Source organism: Aegilops tauschii, chromosome 7 (assembly GCF_002575655.3).
Source record: "Aegilops tauschii subsp. strangulata cultivar AL8/78 chromosome 7, Aet v6.0, whole genome shotgun sequence".
Taxonomy (NCBI): Eukaryota; Viridiplantae; Streptophyta; class Magnoliopsida; order Poales; family Poaceae; genus Aegilops; species Aegilops tauschii.
In genome coordinates, this window is record NC_053041.3 from 455,096,697 (window position 1) to 455,122,651 (window position 25,955).

The 25,955-nt window shown below is 41.0% G+C and overlaps 1 long non-coding RNA gene across 3 annotated transcripts; it reads left to right on the forward strand.

The window, feature by feature from the left end:
- Positions 1-13,293: 13,293 nt before the first annotated feature.
- LOC120967822 (uncharacterized) lies at positions 13,294-20,418 on the forward strand. Of its 3 annotated transcripts, none has more exons than XR_012189215.1 (3): positions 13,390-17,008; positions 17,408-17,527; positions 18,278-20,418. It is a non-coding gene; the product is annotated as an uncharacterized lncRNA (long non-coding RNA). The 3 variants fall into 3 exon arrangements; XR_012189216.1 differs by having other exon boundaries at positions 13,401-17,008; positions 19,844-20,418; XR_006666029.2 differs by having other exon boundaries at positions 13,294-17,008; positions 17,408-20,418.
- The last annotated feature ends 5,537 nt before the right edge of the window (positions 20,419-25,955 follow it).

The following is a 25,955-nucleotide window of genomic DNA, read 5'->3' on the forward strand; positions in this document are numbered from 1 at the left end:
GTTCATCCAAACCCCCTCAACAACGCTCACTGTTCATCCAGAGGCAGCATCGATCGGTTTCAGTTAGCAGCAGTAGCAAAGGAATCACACTCGGGTTCAGTTAACAGCAAGGGATCGATCGATCGCTCGGGTTCAGTAACGCGTAGCCTGCAGTGCAATCGCTCGGGTTCAGTTAGAGCCCAACGCCTCGCTCGGGTTCAGTTAGAGCCCAACGCCTCGCACACACACGCGTACGTACGAGAGAAACGCGCATCGCTCGGCCCCCGACGACCCACCGTAACCGGGAACTCCCCGATATTTTCCTCGCCCTCGCTTCTACCATGGTTTTTTCCGTCATGGACGGCCCAAAGAATGTCATGCAGCTGCGTCCCCGGCCCGCCCAGGACGAAAAGCCCATTTTCTGTCATGATTTTTTGTCATAAAAGTAGGACCCCACCACATCTATGATGATACCGGGTTTTGTCACAATTATTGTCATAGAAGTGTCATAAGTATGACAGAAAAAAATTTTGTTCGGCCCTAAATGTCACAGATGTGTCTTTTTTTTGTAGTGTTCTCTACGAGTGCCATGGGCCTCCTTTTATAGATTAAGGGGTCACCACAGTGGCAAAGTGGTCACTATCCACTGATATGATAGCAAACAGTGCTATCATACCTAACTCTGCGGGCTGGCAGGGTGCATTAAATGCGCCGCTTAGTGTCACATCACTGGTTGCCCGGCAAGGCCGGCCAGGCTATCTTGCTAGCTCCGCGCCTGTTCCATTGACACGTTGCAGGACGGGTGCCATATGTGGGTTTCTTATGTAGGAAATGGCCGCCATGTGGCGAATGGCTGCCACTTAACCATCTTGCGGCTTGACACCGCACTGATTGACGACGTGAGTCGCGTTTGAGCGGTTGGTGAGGTGGTTCTGCCCCCGCGAGCCCCGGCAGGCTCTGCCTAGGAGTTTTGGTTGCTTGCTTCTCGTGGTGGCCTCTCCCCTTACCAGGCTTGCCTGCCTGGCAAGGGAGGCCCCTCTCTCATCGATATCTTGCTGCTCTGGCTCGATCTTGGTCTCCCTGAGTTGCATGTTAGTTCTTCAAATCTCTTGGTCTTGTGCCTGTGCACATTTGGGAAACAGACCCAGGGTTTGTTGCACCGACATAACACTCTCCAAATATGTGGGATTCTTTTTTCCTAAAGTTGACTCTCTTCCTAACCCACTTTCAATATTATTGTAGACATTATTATCAATTTCATATTCAACATGAGGCTCAAATAGATATTCAAGATCATAAGAAGCATCACCCCAATCATGATCATTACAATGAGTAGTGGACATAACGAAATCATCATTCCCAAGCTTGGAGTTTTGCATATCATTAACACAACTGACATTCATAGAATTTATGATAACATCATTGCAATCATGCTTTTCATTAGAAAAAAGTCCATTTTACTACCCTCAACAAAGTTGGTGGTTCACATTACCCCCTGATTTATTTTTCGATTCCCATACCCCCCTAAACAATCCCATACCGGAGAAAAGACCCCCCTGGGTGGTTTGAATGAACTTGCAGTTGACGTGGCGCTGGTCAATGGTGGTTTTGACCAGCGATTGGGGCCACGAGGATTAACTTAACCGAAACAAGAAATTAGCCATGTGGTTAATTAGGCAGTGGGACCCTCCTGGCAGTGACTCGGGGGTGGATTAACCAAGTGCTAATGATAGCTAGCCGGTGGCTTACCGGGACACGACGGACATCGTTGGCTGGCCGATTCTGATGGAGGCTGGATGCACGTGTGGGCTCTTTGTGACCAACATGACGACTGACGAGGCACGTCGGCTGGCTGCAGTAGCGGCTGCAAGGGTGGCTGGTGCTTGCAGCGGCAGTGAGCTGGGCAGTGGCGGCGCTCGGGTGCATGCGGGCGGCTGCGAAGGAGCATGCAGACGAGCAAGATGGATAGCAGGGTGGCAACTACGGGGCGACAGGAGCTTGCTGGATAGCATGGGGCCGCTGGGACAGCTTGGCAACGATGAGCTCATCGGCAATGGCGAATTCGGTCATGGCGGCTACCTTAGTTGGAGGACGAAATCAATGAAGGGGAAGAGGGTAAATGCGCACGATCTCATAGTGAAGTCGTAGGGCGTCTTTTATGGCTCGGGGAGGCTCTAAAGTGCCCGAATCGACGACGGCTATATTTGGATCCGGACGAGGAAGATGATGGCGGTTAGCACGGTGCAGTGTGTCCGAGCTCGGGTTCTTCTACGGAGATGTTCAAGGCATCTAGGTGAAGCTCCTGGACATGTTGGTGTGGCAAGGGGTGGCCGGTGGCCGTGAGGACAGAGGGCGGCGGCGACATTTTCTCTCGGAGATGCTCCGGAGAGAGAGCTAGAGAATGGGAGAGAGAGCTACTTAAGAGGGAAGAGGTAGAGGAGGCCGTGCACGTCTCTATCGCACGAAGATAGGATCGAGGACGCGTGGGAGAGCGCGAAGCAGGATGCGGCCGTCGACGCACGAACGCGCTGCAGACAGCGTCCTCCTAGCGAGGGGTTGAAGATGACCCTGCCCCTCGCTGGGTTGGGTTGGGTCGAAACTTACAAGAGGTAAGGCCTAGGTGTAGTACATCTTTTCTATTTCTTAGATTTTCTTTCAAAAAACTGATGAGTGGGACCCACCCACAGGTCAAATACCACCTTTGACCGTGTCCACATCAGCATCGGTCTGGGTAAACCATTTAGGGGGGTCTTTTGTCCGGTATGGGATTGTTTAGGGGGGTAAGGGAACCGAAAAATAAATCAGGGGGTAATGTCAACTTTGTTGAGGGTACTAAAATGGATTTTTTTTTCTTTTCATTAAAGGAGCTATCATGATAACTTTATAAATTTCTTCTTTTAACACTTCGTCACAATTTTCAGATTCATGAATTTCAAGAAAAACTTCATAAAGATAATCTAGTGCACTCAACTCACTAACAATTGGTTCGTCGTAATTGGATCTTTTAAAAAGATTAGCAAGAGGATGAGGATCCATGCATCTTATTTCTTATTTCTTTCTTGTTCTTTTGAGCATTGATATGAAGGCAAAAATCAAGCAAACAAGCAAAAAGGCAAACAAAAAATATTTTTGTGTTTTTGTGAAAATGTTTTAGAAGTAGGGGAGATGAAAACGAGAGGCAAATGGCAAATAATGTAAATGTAAGGAGATGAGAGTTTATGCGATGGTACATGATAGATGTTGATGATGTCTCCCCGGCAACGGGGCCAGAAATTCTTCCTCCTACTTGTGAGCTGCATTGGCATTTCCTTGAAGAGGAATGGGTGATGCAGTACAATAGAGATAAGTATTTCCCTTAGATAAGAACCAAGGTAATCAATCCAGTAGGAGAACCACACAACAACTCGTTAGTAGCACCTACACACAAAATAACAAATACTTGCACCCAACGCAAACAAGGGGTTGTCAATCCCTTGGAGGTTAATTGCAAGGATCAAATCTCGTATTGATAGATAGATAATTAAAACACAAAATAAAACAAAGTAAATAAAAGTGTAGCAATATATTTTTAGATTTAATATATGTTTTAGATAGACCCGAGGGCCATAGTTTTCACTAGAGCCTTCTCTCTTGAAGATAGCATACGGTGGGTAAACAAATTACTGTGTTTGGCAATTGATAGAAAAGCAAATAATAACGACGATATCTAATGCAATGATTATCTATATAGGCATCACATCCGAGACACATAGACCAACTCCTGCCTGCATTTACTACTATTACTCCACACATCGACCGCTATCCAACATGCATCTAGAGTACTAAGTTCATAAAGAACAGAGTAACGCGTTAAGCAAGAAGACGTGATGTAGACAAATTAAACTCAATTAATATGAATAAACCCCATCTTTCCTTAATGGCAACGATACAAATACGTGTCATGTCCCTTTCTGTCACTGGGATTGAGCACTGCTACTTCTTGAGCTTGCGTTGGTTTTTCCCTTGAAGAGGAAATGGTGATGCACCAAAGTAGAGATAAGTATTTCCCTCAGTTAGAGAACCAAGGTATCAATCTAGTAGGAGGTACAAGCAAGTCCCCAATCTACGCACCTGCACAAACAATCAAACACTTGCACCCAACGCGATAAAGGGTTTGTCAATCCCTTCACAGTCAATTGCAATGGTGATATCTCATAGAGATAGGTATGAAAGATTACTAAAATGTAAAACTAAATAAAAGTAAATAAATTGCAGCAAGGTTGTAACATCCCAAATTTTCAATTTGCAATGTTATACATTAGATCATCATTGCGTATCATATTTTATTGCATTTTGGCTTGATCCTAGAAATTGTACACAACTCAAGGACCCACGGAGAGAGTTGGGGATTTTGTTATTTTCATAATTGAGTTTTCTCAAATTTTGAAAAGAGGATCGTTTCATTTTAATTATTTTCTCTTAGAATATTTCTTTTATGAAAGTAAAAGAGAGGGGATAAAATGACTTCCCCAAAATAAATAAATATTGGAGATTTAATATTAAAATCAAATAAGATTTTTATTCGGAGTTTTATCGTTGTTTTATTTGAATTAGGAAAATTGCGTTTTTCCAAATTGCATTAGAGGCCCAAATAAATGTTCACTTTGTCCGCTATATTTTCAGAGGACGGGGAAAATTTATTTCAGGATTTTTGGAGTCCGTTTAGTATTTTATTTCTTTGTTTTTCGGTGCGGAATTATTTTAAAAAAAAGTCAACCGACTTAGTCGGGCCGTGCCCGACTAGGAACCGCCCGGCCGGCCTTTATAACTAGCGCCCCCGACCCCGCAGCCCACCAGCCCGTCCCGCCGCCGAAACCCTAACCCTAACCAGCCGCCGCCGCCGCCGCCCGCGCCGCGGGACGCCGCCGCTGCCAGACTTCGCCGCCGGCCGCCGCCGCCGCCCGCACCACCGCCCGCGCCGTCCCGTCGCCGGACGCCATCGCCGCCGCCCGCCGGAGTTGCTCGCCGCTGCCGGTTTTTGCCGGAAAACCGTACGGTTGTTTTTTAAGAACCCGCGGTTATTTTTTCTTTTAGATCGGTTTTTTTTCGGTGTAGTTATTTAGCGAACGCCCATTCGTATGTTCGTTTTAACGAATGGTTTTCACCCGTTAGCCGCAGACAGCGACCGTTCGTTCGTTAGCCTGTTCGTCAGTTTTTCTTTTTCCAGGGATTTTTCACGATTATTTTCGATCGCGATTTTTGCCCTGATTTTCCTTTTAGTTTATCTTTTCGCTCATTTATCGGAATCAGGCGATTCAAGCGCCTAGATATTCATTTTGAAGCCCTCTTTCTGTTTAACCAACTTGAACAAGATTTTGCTACTGTAAAATTTGACCTAAGTCCAGATTAGTATACGGATCTTGTTTCTTTCGCAGTTTGAGTTTTGTTGCTTAGTTTGATTTGATTCTTTTTGCAAACCGGAGTTCTTAAGTTGAACTTTCTGGTTAGATCTCTTATTTGAGTTTTCCCGTGCTTCTAGTTGTGTGCTTATTGTATGCTTGTTTGTTTGTGATAGAGTACCCGGAGTGCGAAGCGTGCTACTACGTGTCTCTAGGTTTCACGGATCATCAGCAAGGCAAGTAACACTTTGATCATACCTCTTTACTACCCTATTTTATTGCATTAGATCAATCCTCAAACAATTGCATGGTTAGGATCTGATTAACTTGTGGGTTTTGGGAAGTAGATGAGGTAGTACCTATTCACCTGTTTATTTTCAAACCTACGGAAGTTACTTCTACGTTGCCTATATTGCTATGCTATGCTCGTAGACGTGGATTGGGTTTGAGTGTATCCATGACAGATGTGAGTTTGTTAATTAATGGTTCAACTTACTTTAATACACATCTAGGTGGATTGCTTGTGGGCACCTGGAGAATCCAGTGTTGTCCTAGGATATCCCGGAGGACCCGTGTGATCATCCTACGGTCCGCCACCCAGGCTCTAAGGGGTCATAAGATTATTCATGCTAGAAACTTCCGTGTGCAGCCACAAGCCATTATGGGCTCTGGCATAGTTGAGTAAGTTGCGTGAAGCTCTTGAAGAGGTAGACTTGTAGATGTAGTGGGTTATTGGTGGTATGGTCTATCCAGAGTAGAGATTCAATGCTTCAGAAAGACTGTGTCTCGAATCTCCGACCATGGATGTATTCGAGTCTTGTGGGGAAAAGTGCGCAAGCCTCTGCAGAGTGTATAAACTAATCATGGTTAGCCATGTCCCCGGTTATGGACATCTTGAGTATCTAGTTATTGGATTATCATGTTGATCTCATCACTCTTAATATAATTTGATTGGGTTTAATGATGATGCTTAATTGGGATTGAGTTGGAGGAACCTTCTCAATGTTTAACAACCACCATGATAGTCAAATAAAATTTATTCCTTTGTTGTAGGAAAAAAATGGCTTTATGCAAAACTGTAACCATAGAGCTTTCCACCAGCCAAATATGCATGTAGTGATAGCATTATTTCTGTTCATTACTCTATGTGTTACATTGCCAGCATATTCCATGTGCTGACCCGTTTCGGGCTGCAACGTTCATGTTGCAGACTTGTCAGACGACGAGTAAGGTGCCATAGGTCGTTATCTTTCACTCAGTGATGCCGTTGGAGTTGATGGATTCACTTTATCTTCCAAGCCTTCCGCTGTTATCGATTTTAGATGGCCTTAAGCCATATTTATTGTAATAAGCTCTCTTTTGAGGCATTCGATGTAATAAGTGTGTGATTGCTACTCTGTTATAAATCCTCAAGTACTGTGCGTGCCAGCATTACCGATCCAGGGATGACACTGATGCACAAAGATCAGACTGTTTGAGGTCTAGTCGCTACAAGATGGTATCAGAGCACACGCTGACTGTCGGACACGACCACTAAGCTAAAAGCCTAGATCACTACTCTCTTCTCATTTCTGACTCCTCTCCTTTTCTACTCTATAGGATGGTAGATGCAAGGAACAAGTTTGCACAACTGGATGAAGATACCCCTTTTGGACGACACTTGAAGGAAGTTACTAGATACATGAACATCGGAATACCAAGCTTCACCGGGACCTACATCGCCACTTTACCAGAAGAGGAGCGTTGGATGATTCGAGTTCAAGTTCCAGGAAGGACGTTCATGCCAGTCACTGAGCCCATAGAGTTTTCCTTTGATGCACCAACCTGGAGTCTAGGAAAGAGCATGGCAGCCCACATCACCATGGGACACATTGGAGAAGTTTACCACAAGGATCTCAAGGATACTATCTACCAGATTTGTGGGCACCGAGATGAGCAATGGGAGATTATCAGCACCAGGAAGGATAGATCTATTGCAGCTTTCATCCAAGAGTTAAACCAGCACATTCATCGCCAGGAGAACCAGATGTGCGCAGGCATGATAGATCTGAAGAAGGCATTGACCAGGATCGCGGAGCTGGAGGAAGAACTCAAGTCTACACGCGATGGATACGAGGAGGAAATGACGATACTCATGGAGAAGAATGATGATCTGACAAGGAAGCTAGGAGTATTCATGGGAGACCCCGCGCCAGGAGGAGAAGACGACGATTCCACTTGCCCGGAGAACTACATCATCATCGACGACACCGACTCGGACCCCGACGATAGCGATGATGACCTTGTTGATGAAGCTGGAGCAGATATTATGGAATCTTCCACCGATCAATTGTTCTAGTCGACCACCATATCAGTAGTAGTATTCCCCCATGTATATAGCTTAGTCCGAGCACTTTTGCAACGATAGTTAGACCAATTGTATGCCCTTGTTTGAATTGATTTAAGTGATATGTTTGTGTTTGTCTCATGTGCATATGGGTAGTGTTTTCCCCCTAGACCTCATTCTATTCTGTTTTCTCATCTTTTCTAAACCCATCAGATGCCTCCGAGACACGACAATGGATTTGCTTTCCCACCGGAGCTCACTCAGTTGATCCAGCAGCAGAATGCATTGATGCAGATACTAGTCCAGAATCAGAACCAGGGGAACAACAAAAACAACAACAACAACCCACCACCACCACCTGTTAACCACTTAGCCCGTTTTCTAAGGCTGAATCCGCCGGTGTTCTCCAGTAGCACCGAGCCGATAGTTGCAGATGATTGGCTCCGCAAGATTGGAAGGGAGTTGACCACTGCAGGATGCACATATGCGGAGAGAGTGCATTTTGCCGCACATCAGCTTGATGGACCCGCAGCATCATGGTGGGAGAATTTCACAGCCACTTACCCCATCGACACTGTCACATGGGACCATTTTCAGCAGGCTTTTCGCACTGCCCATGTATCAGCAGGAGCTATGGCCATGAAGAAGCGCGAGTTTCGCAACTTACGCCAAGGAGGACGCACCGTTGGCCAGTATGTGGATGATTTTAGTAAGCTAGCACGTTATGCCCCAGATGACGTTGCTACGGATGCAGCTAAACAGGAGAAGTTTCTGGAAGGACTGAATGATGAGCTGAGCATGCAGTTGATGGTGGCAACTTTCAATAACTACTAGGGGTTGGTAGATAGAGCTCTCATGATTGAAGGGAAGCAGCAGCAGATTGACAACTGCAAGAGGAAGTATGGACAAGGGAAGTATAATTCAGGAGCTCAACAGAGGCCCCGTTTTACCCCGAACTCAGGAGGACCCCTTCAACATAACCATGGAGGTCACAACCACAATGGAGGGATTTCGCACAACCATAGTGGCCCCAGGAATGGGAATGGTAATGGAGGAAGCAACGGCCAGAACCGTTCCAACCCAGCAACGCCCGCCAAGAAGGATTTAAGTCACATTACTTGTTTCAAGCGCGGGAAGAATAGACATTATGCCACGGAGTGTTCTGAAGCAAAGAATGGAAATGGCAATGGAAGCTCTGGGAAGAATCCCAACCCGTTCAATAGGGGACAAGTGAACCACGTTAGCGTGGAGGAGGTTGAAGCGCAACCCGATGCAGTAATAGGTAAGTTTTTGGTTGAGTCATTTACTGATTTCGTTCTTTTTGATACTGGTGCATCGCATTCATACATATCAAGGGGATTTGTGGATAAGTTTAAACTGCCAACCCAAGACCTTAGGTCAACCATGTTAGTAACCTCGCCAGGAGCAGAGTATATGGCTAGCCTATGGTGTGATCGGTTACCATTAAGGATTGGTAACTACGTGTTTCCCTCAGACCTAATAGTATTGGTGTCACAAGGACTGGATGTGATATTAGGCATGGATTGGTTATCGAAGTATGGAGGGAACATTGACTGCGCCAGTAAGTCGATTTTGCTTACCACCCCAGAAGGAAGGAGGATTAAATATGTATCCTGGCATGTGCCGAAGAGGACTCAAGTGAATTCCTTATCAGGAGTTGTACAGGAGGAAGTACCAGTGGTGAAGGATTTCCCTGATGTATTTCCAGATGAGTTGCCCACCGGCCGGCCTTTATAACCAGCGCCCCCGACCCCGCAGCCCACCAGCCCGTCTCGCCGCCGAATCCCTAACCCTAACCCGCCGCCGCCGCCGTCGGACTTCGCCGCCGCCCGCACCATCGCCCGCGCCGCCCACCGCCCCGCCGCCGGACGCCCTCGCCGCCGCCCGCCGCCGATCCCGCCGCCCGCCGGAGTTGCTCGCCGCCGCCACCGCCGTCCCGTCCCGAGGTAGCCGCCGCCGCCGGTTTTTGCCAAAAAACCGTAAGGTTGTTTTTTTAGAACCCGCGGTTATTTTTTCTTTTAGATCGGTTTTTTTTCGGTTTAGTTATTCAGTTAACGCTCGTTCATACGTTTGTTTTAACGAACAGTTTTCACCCATTAGCCGCAGACAGCGAACGTACGTTCGTTAGCCTGTTCGTCAGTTTTTCTTTTTCCAGGGATTTTCCGCGATTATTTTCGATCGCGATTTTTGCCCTGATTTTCCTTTTAGTTTATCTTTTCGCTCGTTTGTCGGAATCAGGCAATTCAAGCGCCTAGATCTTCGTTTCAAATCCCTCTTTCTGTTTAACCAACTTGAACAAGATTTTGCTACTGTAAAATTTGACCTAAGTCCAGATTAGTATACGGATCTTGTTTCTTTCGCAGTTTGAGTTTTGTTTCTTAGTTTGATTTGATTCTTTTTGCAAACCGGAGTTCTTAAGTTGAACTTTCTGGTTAGATCTCTTATTTGAGTTTTACCCGTGCTTCTAGTGTTGTGCTTATTGTATGCTTGTTTGTTTGCGATAGAGTACCCGGAGTGCGAAGCGTGCTACTACGAGTTTCTAGGTTTCACGGATCATCAACAAGGCAAATAACACTTTGATCATACCTCTTTACTACCCAGTTTTATTGCATTAGATCAATCCTCAAACAATTGCATGGTTAGGATCTGATTAACTTGTGGGTTTTGGGAAGTAGATGAGGTAGTACCTATTCACCTGTTTATTTTCAAACCTATGGGAGTTACTTCTACGTTGCTTATATTGCTATGCTATGCTCGTAGACGTGGATTGGGTTTGAGTGTATCGATGACAGATGTGAGTTTGTTAATTAATGGTTCAACTTAAGGTGGCAACTTTAATACACATCTGGGTGGATTGCTTGTGGGCACCTGGAGAATCCAGTGTTGTCCTAGGATATCCCGGAGGACCCGTGTGATCATCCTATGGTCCGCCACCCAGGCTCTAAGGGATCATAAGATTATTCATGCTAGAAACTTCCGTGTGCAGCCACAAGCCATTATGGGCTCTGGCATAGTTGAGTAAGTTGTGTGAAGCTCTTGAAGAGGTAGACTAGCAGATGTAGTGGGTTGTAGGTGGTACGATCTATCCAGAGTAGAGAGTTAATGCTTCAGAAAGACTGTGTCTCGAATCTCCGACCATGGATGTATTCGAGTCTTGTGGGGAAAAGTGCGCAAACCTCTGCAGAGTGTATAAACTAATCATGGTTAGCCGTGTCCCCGGTTATGGACATCTTGAGTATCTAGTTCTTGGATTATCATGTTGATCTCATCACTCTTAATATAATTTGATTGGGTTTAATGATGATGCTTAATTGGGATTGAGTTGGAGGAACCTTCTCAATGTTTAACAACCACCATGATAGTTAGATAAAATTTATTCCTTTGTTGTAGGAAAAAAATGGCTTTATGCAAAACTGTAACCATAGAGCTTTCCACCAGCCAAATATGCATGTAGCGATAGCATTATTTCTATTCATTACTCTATGTGTTACATTGCCAACATATTCCATGTGTTGACCTGTTTCGGGCTGCAACGTTCATGTTGCAGACTTTTCAGACGACGAGTAAGGTGTCATAGGTCGTTGTCTTTCACTCAGTGTTGCCGTTGGTTTTTTGGTTTATAGATCTGAAAATATATAATGGAAAATAGATCCGGGGGCTAGAGGCTTCTCTCTTGAAGGCAAATAATACAGTGGGTGAACAAATTACTGTCGAACAATTGATAGAAAAGCGCAAAGTTATGAGGACATCCAAGGCAATGATTATGCATATAGGCATCACGTCCTTGTCAAGTAGACCGAAACGATTCTGCATCTACTACTATTACTCCACACATCGACCGCTATCCAACATGCATCTAGAGTATTAAGTTCATAAAGAACGGAGTAACGCCTTAAGTAAGATGTCATGATGTAGAGGGATAAACTCAAGCAATATGATGAAAACCCCATATTTTTTATCCTTGATGGCAGCAATACAATACGTGCATCGCTACCCCTACTATGTCACTACGCAAGGACACAGCAAGATTGAACCCAAAACTAAGCACCCCTCCCATTATAAGAAATACCAATCAGTTGGCCAAACCAAACCGATAATTCAAAGAGAAATACAAAGATATCAAATCATGCATATAAGAATTCAGAGAAGATTCACATAATATTCATAGATAATCTAATCATAAATCTACAATTCATCGGATCTCGACAAACACACAGCAAAAGAAGATTACATCAGATAGATCTCCAAGAACATCGAGGAGAACATGGTATTGAGAATCAAAGAGAGAGAAGAAGCCATCTAGCTACTAGCTATGGACCCGTAGGTTTGAGGTAAACTACTCACACTTCATCGGAAGGGCAATAGGGTTGATGTAGATGCCCTCCATGATCGAATCCCCCTCCGGCAAATCGCCGGAAAAGGACCCAAGATGGGATCTCACAGGAACAGAAGGTTGCGGCGGCGGAAAAGTATTTTTGTGGCTCCCTCTGTTGATAATGGAATATTTGGGAATTTATAGGCCGAAGAATAGGGTTAGAGGAGCCTCGAGGGGCCCACAAGGCAGGGGGCGCCCCCCCTGGGGCGTGCCCTGCACCCTTGTCGCCGCCTCGGGACTCCTTTCCTTGGTTCTCAAGTCCTACATGTGTCTTCTGGTCCAAGAAAAATCATCATAAAGTTTTATTCCGTTTGGAATCGTTTGATATTCCTTTCTGCGAAACTCAAAAACAAGGAAAAAAACAGAAACTGGCAATGGGCTCTGGGTTAATAGGTTAGTCCCAAAAATAATGTAAAATAGCATATTAACGCGTATAAAACATCCAAAACAGATAATATAATAGCATGGAACAAAAAAATTATAGATACGTTGGAGACGTATCAAGCATCCCCAAGCTTAATTCCTGCTCTTCCTCTAGTAGGTAAATGATAAAAACAGATTTTTTTATGTGGAATGCTACCTAACATATTTATCCATGCAATTTTCTTTATTGTGGCATGAATATTCAGATCCATAAGATTCATAACAAAAGTTTAAAATTGACATAAAAACAATAATACTTCAAGCATACTAATAAAGCAATCATGTCTTCTCAAAATAACATGGCCAAAGAAATTTATCCCTACAAAATCATATAGTCTAGCTCTGCTCCATCTTCATCACACAAAGCATTAAATCGTGCACAACCCCATTGACAAGCCAAGCAATTGTTTCATACTTTTGATGTTCTCAAACTTTTTGAACTTCCACACAATACATGAGCGTGAGCCATGGATATAACACTATAGGTGGAATAGAATATGGTGGTTGTGGAGGAGACAAAAAGGAGATAGTCTCACATCAACTAGGCATATCAATGGGCTATGGAGATGCCCATCAATAGATATCAATGTGAGTGAGTAAGGATTGCCATGCAACGGATGCACTAGAGCTATAAGTGTATGAAAGCTCAAAAAGAAACTAAGTGGATGTGCATCCAACTCGCTTGCTCACGAAGACCTAGGGCAATTTGAGAAAGCCCATCATTAGAATATACAAGACAAGTTCTATAATGAAAATTTCCCACTAGTATATGAAAGTGACAACATAGGAGACTCTCTATCATGAAGATCATGGTGCTACTTTGAAGCACAAGTGTGGAAAAATGATAGTGGCATTGCCCCTGCTCTCTTTTCTCTCATTTTTTATTTTGGGCTCTTTGGCTTCTTTTTTTCTTTTTCTTTTTTTCGTCCGGAGTCTCATCCCGACTTGTGGGGGAATCATAGCCTCCATCATCCTTTTCTCACATGGGACAATGCTCTAATAATGATGATCATCACACTTTTATTTACTTTACAGCTCAAGAATTACAACTCGATACTAGAACAAATATATGACTATATGAATGCCCCCGGCGGTGTACCGGATGTGCAATGACTCAAGAGTGACATGTATAAAAAAATATGGATGGTGCCTTTGCCACAAATACGATCTCAACTACATGATCATGTAAAGCAATATGACAATAATGAAGCGTGTCATAATAAACGGAACGGTGGAAGTTGCATGGCAATATATCTCTGAATGGCTATGGAAATGCCATAATAGGTAGGTATGGTGGCTATTTTGAGGAAGGTATATGGTGGGTGTAATGCACCGACGGAAGTTGCGCGGTACTAGAGAGGCTAGCAATGGTGGAAGGGTGAGAGTGCGTATAATCCATGGACTCAACATTAGTCATAAAGAACTCACATACTTATTACAAAAGTATATTAGCTATCGAAACAAAGTACTACACGCATGCTCCTAGGGGGATAGATTGGTAGAACAAGACCATCGCTCGTCCCCGACCGCCACTCATAAGGAAGACAATAAATAAATAAATCATGCTCCGACTTCATCACATAACGGTTCACCATACGTGCATGCTACGGGAATCACAAACTTTAACACAAGTATTTCTACCAATCCACAATTACTCACTAGCATGACTCTAATATCACTATCTTTATATGTCAAAACAATCATAAGGAATCAAACTTCACATAGTATTCAATGCCCTTAATATGAAAGTTTTTATTATATCCCTCTTGGATGCCCATCATATTAGGACTAAATTCATAACCTAAGCAAATTACCATGCTGTTTAGAGAGACTCTCAAAATAATATAAGTGAAGCAAGAGAGTTCAACAATTTCTACAAAATAAAACCACCGTCGTGCTCTAAAAAGAATAAGTGAAGCACTAGAGCATATTGCCTAGCTCAAAAGATATAAGTGAAGCACATAGAGTATTCTAATAAATTCACGATTCATGCGTGTCCCTCTCAAAAGGTGTGTACAGCAAGGATGATTGTGGCAAACTAAAAAGAGAAGACTCATATCATACAAGACGCAAGCAAAACACATATCATGTGATGAATAAAAATATAGCCTCAAGTAAGATTGAAGACGAACGAGGGGATGACTTCCGGGGCATCCCCAAGCTTAGGCTCTTGGTTGTCCTTGAATATTACCTTGGGGTGCCATGGGCATCCCCAATCTTAGCTCTTGCCACTCCTTATTCCATAGTCCATCAAATCTTTACCCAAAACTTGAAAACTTCACAACACAAAACTCAACAGAAATCTCATGAGATCCGTTAGTATAAGAAAATAAAATCACCACTTTTGGTACAGTTGTGAACTCATTCTTTATTTATATTGGTGTAATATCTACTGTATTCCAACTTCTCCATGGTTCATACCCCCGATACTACCCATAGAAAACAGAATATGTCAAAAACAGAATAGTCTGTAGCAATCTATAAACTTCGAATACTTCTGTAACTCCAAAAATTCTGAAAAATTAGGAAAACAGAGGCTATTTGTATATTAATCTTGTGCAAAAAGAATCAGTATTTTATCTCGCTTCTATGAATTATGTATATTATTTTACTGGGCGCAAAAGTTTCTGTTTTTCAGCAAGATCAATTCAACTATCACCGTAAGCCATCCCAAAGGTCTTACTTGGCACAAACACTAATTAAAACACCAAAACACAATTACTACAGAGGTAATAATGTGTATTTTATTCAAGAACAGTAGCAAAACAAAAAACACAAAAATAAAATTGGGTTGCGTCCCAACAAGCGCTATTTTTAATGCCCCTAGTTAGGCATATTGCAATAGATCTAGGTATTGTCATCTTTGGTATGCAATCCATAAGTAGCTCTCATAATAGATTCATATGGAAACTTAATCTTCTTTCTTGAAAAGTGTTCCATGCCCTTCCTTAATGGAAATTGAAATCTAATGTTTCCTTCTTTCATATCAACTAGCTATGTGACCCGCGCATTTGCGCGGCTAGATTTTCTATATGTTATATTTGTATTAAGATTTTGTAATATAATTCACCGCTTTATCGATCATTTGAAATATATTACACTTCATGTCTCATCGGTTGGCGACCGATTGTGTTAAATCATGGTTCATAATGGTCCCTAAATTTCCCTCTTCTACTCTCCGTCAATTTGTGTTAATTTTCCTATAATTTCATTCATCGGTATCTCGAATATACATTTAGTGTTCGTCTTATCTATACACCGATAATATTATTATAGTTTGTTTTTATTTGGTACAACGACATGCCTCTAAATCTCTATGTTGCATGACGATGGATATATGGTAATGCAGAATCAATAATATTGCCTCAAATTGCGAGAAATAAACAATGTTGTCTTACTCCCAGTCGCACGCTTTACATTAGGCATTTTTCCTCATACAATTCCATTGCAAAATTTAGTTTTTCTTTCAAGATTACTCCTAGACACCTGCCCCTATTAGAAGAACAATTCCCTCAAATAACATAATAATGTCATAAAAATAATACACTGGGTCAAAATAAATAATGAGGATCATCACCATACGCCAACGCTGTTCATGATTCTTTCTAATAGTGACTAATTTTTTTTGCCATAGCTTACATTTCTTTACGATAAATAAAATGCACTGCTGCATATTTTAGCTGATCTATTGCTATGTTTCAAAAACATTCTCTCCCTCAGCCCCTCTAATCGAAGTTTGTTCTGTTTGTTTGTGCTCGTTTTTTATATTTCGTTGATTGTCTACAATAATTGATGTACCTACGTAATCACGCTCCTAGGTGATATACTTGTTCATTTTCTGAAGAAAAAAAATTGTTCACGACTCCATATACTTAAAAAAACGTCCACTACTCCACTCCATGCCCCTAATCCATCAGCCCATTATAAAATTCAGTAGTACTAAACAGACACACGCTCTCAGAAAATAGACACACAATTTTTTAGCGTAGATGCAAGTTGCAAGAAAAAAGTTACTGTACAATATTTCCTTTTGCTTTCACCCACGCCTCCCAGGTCACAATAGGCCCATTGGTCAACTTTCTTCCTGCCTGTACTCTCTAGAAGTCTCCATATCTCTTCCGTGAGAAGATAAACATATCCCTTTCTCTGCTCTATCGTTATAGTCCCTCAAGCTGGCTGTACCAAATCGAATGGCATGCTCCTACATCACCAAAGCTGCGAAGGAGATGCTCTTGGAGGTCAAGTCTGGCGGAAACGGGGATGCGCGTTCGAGCCGCAGATCTTGCGTCGCCTACCAGCAAGGCCGCATTTCACTATTTCTGCTTTGTAGAGACAGATCGGTCGCTGGGTAGGCCACCGGAGATTATGAGGGGTGTTGCTAGCTGCTAGGTTCTCCGAGAGTGTTCTGCTCTCCTGTTCGTGGCTCTGGGACAGAGAGCTGTGTCGTTGGTTGAACGACCATCTTCTCCGTAGCATTCCACGTCTGAGGCGGAGCAGTAAGGACAGGTATGAATCTCTCCCCACTCTCCCATTATTCTCTTCATTCTTCTCTTGCTTGCCACAATATATGTACTTTGTAAGTTGATTTATTTTGTTGATCTGTTAAATAAATTCAGAGGGAAGGTTGATTTACCTGTTCTGTTAAATTATAATTTGGGAGATGACCTCATACTTTCTTTTGTTGTTCATCTAACAGTCATTAATGGGGTATACATTATAGACATATTTGGCTTGACATTATTTTTTAGTTTACATTCTACCCAACTTTGATTATTGCCTCCTCAACATATCTGTAGCCATTATATGGAGCTTCATACAACAAAGCGTATGCCCATTGTATCCATCTACTATGTATAACCCCGATGTATATTTTTTATATAGTGATTGGTCTCTTTTCATTTAAAGAGTCTGTAGGCAAAGGCGGGTTTTGGGCTTCCTCATTGTTGGTGCCATCGCCTTACACCCATTAATTTGCTACAACTTTGCATCATTTCTACTTCGTCGAGAGTGGCTTATTCTTGACATGTAAGTTTCCCCATTCTAGGTAGTTTAATAGTATTCTTTTTTGTTGCTAACATATATTAGCAAGTTATATTTACCTATATGTGTATTTAGGACAAAGCAAGAAGGATTCAATGTATTAACTGAAATTTGGTTCATATATCTTAATCGATATGCAATGGATTTTTTGCCTATGCTATAGGCGATGCCTGTAATATTGTAGTTTTTCCTCGCGATCATGGTTTCCTTGAACTAAACCGGACATAGGCTAGAATAGTTCTTACCAAGAATATAAAATTCACCAAAAGTGCATGTCTAAATGTATTTAAAATAATTATAATGTAATATGTTTTTCATAGTGCTAACATTTGACTTTTGTTATCCGGTAAGTGTCCTCCTTATATTGATGGATGTCAAGTATTCTTACTATTATCTTAGTAAACATAAATAGTTTGCCTTACTTTCAACATAATTATTGTATAATTTTGGTGCTTCCCACCCAATGAGTTCTGCAATTTCGAGACCGATATATTAAGAATTTTTTCGGTCTCCTCGTAAAATCAAGTGCAGCTTATAGTAGTTGTACAGTAATTAATTTGGCATCTTTTCATTGCAAAGTAAACATAATCGAGAAGTTGCTGTTCAAATTAGCAGAATATATGCTTACCGATGCGTTACAATTTTTGTATATATATACCACAACTCTTGTCAATTTCCTTTGTACCTGCTTTGTGAGATCACCACATGACATATACCACCATCTTCTTGTAACAGATATATTGTAGGTAGCTGAAAGTTCGCAATCCTGAAAAAACAACCTCAAAACTCAAAGTTAGCAATCTGAAGAAGTTGAGAGACATAAATAAATCAAATATGGTCCATTCTACCTGATATGACTCCATTATCACTCCAGGTTTTGGAGTCTCGTTTTCCTCGGAAGTGGTCATATCATATCTTAGAAGTCTGATACAGTAACTGATTTGTCTGATTTTGTGCCTCATTATAGTAATTTCTTGTAATGTTCTTTTGTAAAACATGTTTTCTTCTAGTGTTCCTTTCGTAGTTCTATCTATCTTGATCATTTGTGTTCAGTTTCTTCTGCACACATATGGAGTTAGTCAAATATAGTAATATTGGTTAACAAACAGAGTCACTATTCATTAGTTGATAACTAATAACTGATAAAAGATATAGTTCCATACCTGCCAAGAAGTTCATGGGCTTCGATTATATCTAGACCTATATAATCTTGTGGAATTGGTAATCAATGGTAAATGTCTTAGGTATTTTCCTTGTAAATAACAAAATATATTGTAACATTACTGGATTGAACTTCTGCACCATCAAGGTCACAATAGGGACAGTTTAGCTGTCGATTAAATCCCCATTCAAAAATAAGGAAACTTTGTCCATAACGTAACTCCTATTTTTATCACCCCTAAAGAGTTCTTCTTTTATTATTGATTCCACATGCTTCATTTGGGTGATTAATCCAATCACAATAAATTTGGAGATTAATTGCTTCATAGTTAGAAAGATTAATTAGATAAGAGTCTTAATTCAAATTACAGAGTATAGAGTATAGACATACCTGAGCATTATATTTGTGGAATTGGCAATCAATGGTAAATGTATTAGGTATTTTCCCTGTAAATAACAAAATATATTGTAACATTACTGGATTGAACTTCTGCACCATCAAGGTCACAATAGAGACAGTTTAGCTGCCGATTGAATCCCCATTCAAAAAATAAGGAAACTTTGTCCATAACGTAACTCCTATTTTTATCACCCCTAAAGAGTTCTTCTTTTATTATTGTTTCCACATGCTTGATTTGGGTGATTAATCCAATCACAATAAATTTGGGGATTAATTGCTTCACAGTTACAAAGATTAATTAGATAAGACTCTTAATTCAAACTACAGAATATAGAGTATAGATATACCTGAGCATTGTTTATTTTATCTACATGTTTTTGTACTTAATCCATACCAATGATTATAATTATAATTTAACCTCTACAGATAGTAGCATGGATTTTTAAATGTTGATAGTAGCACGAACTCGGTTGGGCCCTTTCAAAACAATAAAATATAATTAGGGATTGTTGTCCAAAGCAATAGAGAAATCTGTAATATGTAATGCATTTTTTTGTCCATCAAAAGTATATTGAGGCTAATAAGCTCATCAGCAATTGTCGTTAAGTCATTAAGCTTCTTGTATGCCATATTTTTTTGGGTTTAATAGGAGTTGAAAACAACTGATAAAGTACCTATGAAGATTTTATGCTGATAAGTGAATTTAGTAAGAGTAGTACTTACTAACCTTGATGATTCAGGTTAGAGATAACTCAGAAGGTTGGGCCTGACTTTGTCGGCACTCGAGCTGAACCTGGCATTGAAGTTCGGCTAATTTTCTTGTTGTCCATCGTTGAATCACTGGATGTATCACATAATCAGCAGACTTCGATTTCGCTGGTGGCGCGTTGGTTCATAGCAGATTTGTCTGACTTTGATTTTCCAAAAAATATTGATCCTAAATCTTGGGCTGCCTTGCGTGTGCTGGACATGGCCGGTCGAGTGCCTTTATATTTGTCGTTGGCTTAGCGGAGTCCGTGTGGAGATATTTTTTCCAGAGGCGTCTGGGCTCTTCGCTGATTAATCTGTGTGGAGTTTTGCTTGCCTTATTTGCACGCACCAGTTTGTGGTTGTGTCGGACACATTGATGGAGACGTGCTAGATTTTTCTTTTTGAGGTTTGAAGACATGCTAGATGACAGACGTGTCAGGCAACTATTTGTACCCAATAATAGTTATATGTAACTTTTGTATATTTTTAAATCTCAGCCGTTGTTATCAAATATTGACGGTGCACATAATTTGATCTATGTGGATAAATGTGACGGCTTCTTTTACTTCTGTTTTAAGTATATAATAGATAGAAGATAGATAGATAATTGCACCGATCGTTTTAAGGAAAGGTCTACTAAGAATAATAGGACATGTAGGATTGCAATCTATATCAAGAACAATGAAATCTACGGCCACATAATTTCAGTTTGTAACAATAAGAATATTATTAATCCTTTCCATAGGTTTCTTTATAGTGGAATCCGCAAGATGCAAATTTAAAGAACAATCGTCAAATTCATAGAAAACTAACACATCACATAAAGTTTTCAGAATCGTGAAAAAGCTAACACTCAAATCACACAAAGCATGACACTCATAATCTTTAATTTTAATATTAATGGTAGGTTCCCACTCATCATAAAGCTTTCTAGGGATAGAAACTTTTAACTCAAGTTTTCTTCAAAAGATTTCATCATAGCATCAACAATATGTTTAGTAAAAGCTTTATTTTGATTATAAGCATGAGAAGAATTCAATATGGATTGCAACAAGGAAATACAATCTATCAAAGAACAATTATCATAATTAAAATCCTTGAAATCCAAAAGAGTGAGTTCATTGCTACTTAAAATTTTGACCTCTCAAATCCCACTTTTATCAATTTTTACATTAAGATCTATAAATTTTGAATCATTGAGACGCCTTCTAGCTAAAGTTGACTCATCTCCAGCCCCATCTTCATCAAGATTTATATTAGAAAACAAAGATTCAATAGGAGTCGCATCAATCACTCATCATTATATTCACGAGAAATCAAAGAACATGCTTTTACAAACCACTCTCGCTTAGCACGCATCCTAACGGTTCTTTCTTTACATTCATTAATAGAAATTTTCATAGCTTTTAGAGACTCATTAATAACATGCTTGGGTGGAATAGATATAATTTTCAAAGAATCAATCTCAAGAGAAATTCTATCCACGTTCCTTGCCAAATCATCAATCTTAAGCAATTTTTCTTCAACCATAGCATTGAAATTCTTTTGGGAACTAATAAATTCTTTAATATTTTTCTCAAGATCAGAGGGCATCTTATTATAATTTCCATAAGAATTGTTGTAGAAATTACCATAATTATTAGAGTAATTACTAGGAAACAGCCTAGGGTTGAAATTACCTCTATGCGCGTTATTACCAAAATTGTTCGTACCAACAAAATTCACACCCATAGATTCATTATTATTCTCAATCAAAGTGGATAAAGGCATATCATTGGGATCAATAGGAGCACTCTTACTAGCAAACAATTTCATAAGTTCATCCATCTTTCCACTCAATTTCTTCAATCGCATGCACTTTTTTACTTGTAGAGGATCTTTTGGTGTGCCATTGAGAGTAATTAGCCATAATATTATCTAGGAGTTTATTAGCTTCTCCTAATGTGATTTCCATAAAAGTACCTCCCGCAGCCGAATCTAAAAGATTTCTAGATGCAAAATTTAATCCGGCATAAATTTTTTGTATGATCATCCATAAATTCAAACCATGCGTAGGGCAATTTCTTATCATCAATTTCATCCTCTCCCAAGATTGTGCAACATGTTCATGATCAAGTTGCTTAAAATTCATTATATCCTTCCTAAGGGAGATGATCTTAGCAGGAGGAAAATACTTGGAAATAAAAGCATCTTTACACTTATTCCATGAATCAATACTATTTTTAGGCAAAGATGAAAACCAAGTTTTAACACGGTCTCGTAGTGAGAACGGAAATAACTTCAATTTAAAAATATCATTATCCACATCTTTCTTGCATATCACACAACTCAACGAAAGTATTTAGATGGGATGCGTCATCTTCACTAGGAAGGCGAGAAAATTGTTCTTTCATAACAAGATTCAACAAAGCGGCATTAATTTCATAAGATTCTGCACTAGTGGCGGGAGCAATCGGAGTACTAATAAAATCATTATTATTAGTATTGGAAAAGTCACACAACTTGGTATTCTCTTGAGTCATCGTGACAAAGCAAGCAATCTAACACACGAGCAACCAAAAAGCGGACGAAAAGACGAATGGAAGAAGGGCGAATAAAAAGGCAAATCTTTTTGTATTTTTCTGAAAATTGTTTTAGAAGTTGGGGAGAGGAAAACGAGAGGAAAATGGCGAATAATGTAGCGCAAGAGATGAGAGTTTATGATGGGTACTTGGTAGGCTTGACGTAGACCTCCCCGGCAACGGTGCCAGAAATTGGCAAGTTGATGGGAGGCTATTCTTGACTTGGTGTGAACCTCCCCGGCAACGGCGCCAGAAATTCTTCCTACTACTTCTTGAGCTTGCGTTGGTTTTTCACTTGAAGAGGAAAGGGTGATGCAGCAAAGTAGAGATAAGTATTTCCCTCAGTTAGAGAACCAAGGTATCAATCCAGTAGGAGGTACAAGCAAATCCCCAATCTATGCACTTGCACAAACAATCAAACACTTGCACCCAATGCGATAAAGGGGTTGCCAATCCCTTCACGGTCAATTGCATGGTGATATTTGATAGAGATAGGTATGAAAGATTACTAAAACGTAAAAATAAATAAACTGCAGCAAGGTATTTTTTGGTTTTTTGGTTTATAGATCTGAAAATATATAATGGAAAATAGACCCGGGGGCCATAGGTTTCACTAGAGGCTTCTCTCTTGAAGGCAAATAATACAGTGGGTGAATAAATTACTTTCGAGCAATTGATAGAAAAGCACAAATTTATGACGACATCCAAGGCAATGATTATGCATATAGGCATTTCAAGTAGACCGAAGCGATTCTGCATCTACTACCATTACTCCACACACTAACCGCTATCCAGCATGCATCTAGAGTATTAAGTTCATAAAGAATGGAGTAACACCTTAAGTAAGATGACATGATGTAGAGGGATAAAATCAAGCAATATGATGAAAACCCCATATTTTTATCCTTGATGGCAACAATAAAATACGTGCCTTGTACCCCTACTATGTCACTGGGTGGGGACACCGCAAGATTGAACCCAAAACTAAGCACCTCTCCCATTGCAAGAAATACCAATCTAGTTGGCCAAACCAAACCGATAATTTGAAGAGAAATACAAAGATATCGAATCATGCATATAAGAATTCAGATGATATTCAAATAACATTCATAGATAATCTGATCATAAATCCACAATTCATTGGATCTCGACAAACACACCGCAAAAGAAGATTACATCAGATAGATATCCAAGAACATCGAGGAGAACATGGTATTGAGAATCAAAGAGAGAGAAGAAGCCATCTAGCTACTAGCTATGGACCCGTAGGTCTAAGGTAAACTACTCACGCTTCATCGGAAGGGCAATATGGTTGATGTAGATGCCCTCCGTGATCGAATCCCCCTCCGGCAGATCACCAAAAAAGGCCCCAAGATGGGATCTCACGGGAACATAAGGTTGCGGCAGCGGAAAAGTATTTTTGTGGCTCCCTCTATTGATAATGGAATATTTGGGAATTTATAGGCCGAAGAATAGGGTTAGAGGAGCCTCGAGGGACCCACAAGGCAGAGGGAGTGCCCTCCCCTAGGACGCGCCCTGCACCCTTGCCGCCGCCTCAGGACTCCTTTGCCTTGGTTCTCAAGTCCTACGTGCGTCCTCTGGTCCAAGAAAAATCATCGTAAGATTTTGTTCCGTTTGGACTCCGTTTGATATTCCTTTTCTGCGAAACTCAAAAACAAGGAAAAACGCAGAAACTGGCACTGGGCTCTGGGTTAATAGGTTGGTCCCAAAAATAATATAAATGGCATATTAATGCATATAAAAAATCCAAAATGGATAATACAATAGCATGGAAAAATAAAAAATTATAGATATGTTGGAGACGTATCAAGCACCACAAGATCGAACCCATCACAAAGCACATCTCCCATTGCAAGATAAATCAAGCTAGTTGGCCAAACCAAATCAATATATTAGAGAGAAATACAAAGCTATAATAATAATAATGCATAAAAGTGTTCAGAGAAGACTCAAATGATATTCATAGATAATTAGATCGTAAACTCACAATTCATCGGATCCCAACAAACACACCGCAAAAGAATTACATCGAATAGATCTCCAAGGACATCAATGTGAACATTGTATTGAAGATCAAAGAGAGAAGAAGAAGCCATCTAGCTACTAGCTATGGACCCATAGGTCTATGGTAAAATACTCACACATCATCGAAGGAGCAGCAAGGTTGATGTAGAGCCCCTCCGTGGTTGATTCCCCCTCGGGCAGAGTGCCAGAAAAGGCTCCCAGATGCGATCTCTTGAGAACAGGAACTTGTGACGATGGAAAAAGGGTTTCGGGTGGCTCCCTGTTGGTTTCCTGATGTTAGAGAATTTATAGAGCTAGAATTAGGTCAAACAGGGGAACGAGTGCCCCACAAGCCACTAGGGCGCGCCCTGGTGCCTTGTAGGCCACTCCTTCATCTTCTCGCCTTCTCCCAAAGCTTCCAGGGTCTCTTATGTCCAGAAAAAACCGTCAAAAAGTTCCGTGGCAATTGGACTTCGTTTGGTACTTGTATTCTGGAAAACCAAAAACAACAACTGGCACATGGCACTAAGTTAACAGGTTATGCCCAAAAAATGATATATAATTACATATAAAACATCCAAGATTGATACTATAATAGTATGGAACAATAAAAAATTATAGATACATTGGAGACGTATCACGCCCCTCCGGTGACCTCGCCACCGACCATTGGAGGACCGCCACCGGCCTGCCCCGCCCTGCTGCTTCCTTCTCCTACCATCCTTCGTCTCTGTTAGGACCGGGAGTATATCTTACAGAGGGGGTGAATGGGATATTCAAAAGATATTTCAAATGTTTTGAAATGATCCCAAACACGGCAACGGAAATAAGGCACGGAAGATATGAATTCAAGCAAGCATACTATTGAGGAACAAAACCTTCAATGTAGGATGCAATAATTGTTCAAGCATAGGATACAACAGGCTTGATGATAACGATAGTAATGCAGTATGCCAACAGAAATAGTATCATGATAGAGAGCTAGACGTGAACTGTGATGGATAACTTCAAAGCAAAACTATAATGAGGTAAATGACCACAACACGGAAAATAACAAGGACTAAGGTGGCATAATAGAATGATGAGAGTGCAACAGTGCGGGCAACGGAAGATAACTGATGCAGCAAGAGTAGAGCCGAACGATATGCGACAGAGAATAATAAATCAGATAAACTATCGTGACAGAGCACAAATGAGAACTGCCGAAAGTAATGCAGTGAAGTAAATTGAACCAGTGGTGCTCGATGGCGACAGAGAAATTTGGTAGACCAGTTCACCATTCTGCCAAAGGGCTACATCTGGTTGGAGGGGCTGTGACTTAACATGGAAGATAAACTCTCTTCACCCTATTCTCCTTCAACTCGAAGCTGCTCAGACTTCAGTTGATTTCACTCGTGGTAGATACTTGTCAGCGATCTCCAAACCTTCGGTCGACCTTCGCGAACCACAATCACTCTTGGTTGCTGAAGATCTAGCTCGGTGAAGACAACAACTCTTCAACACTTGAGCCGAAACC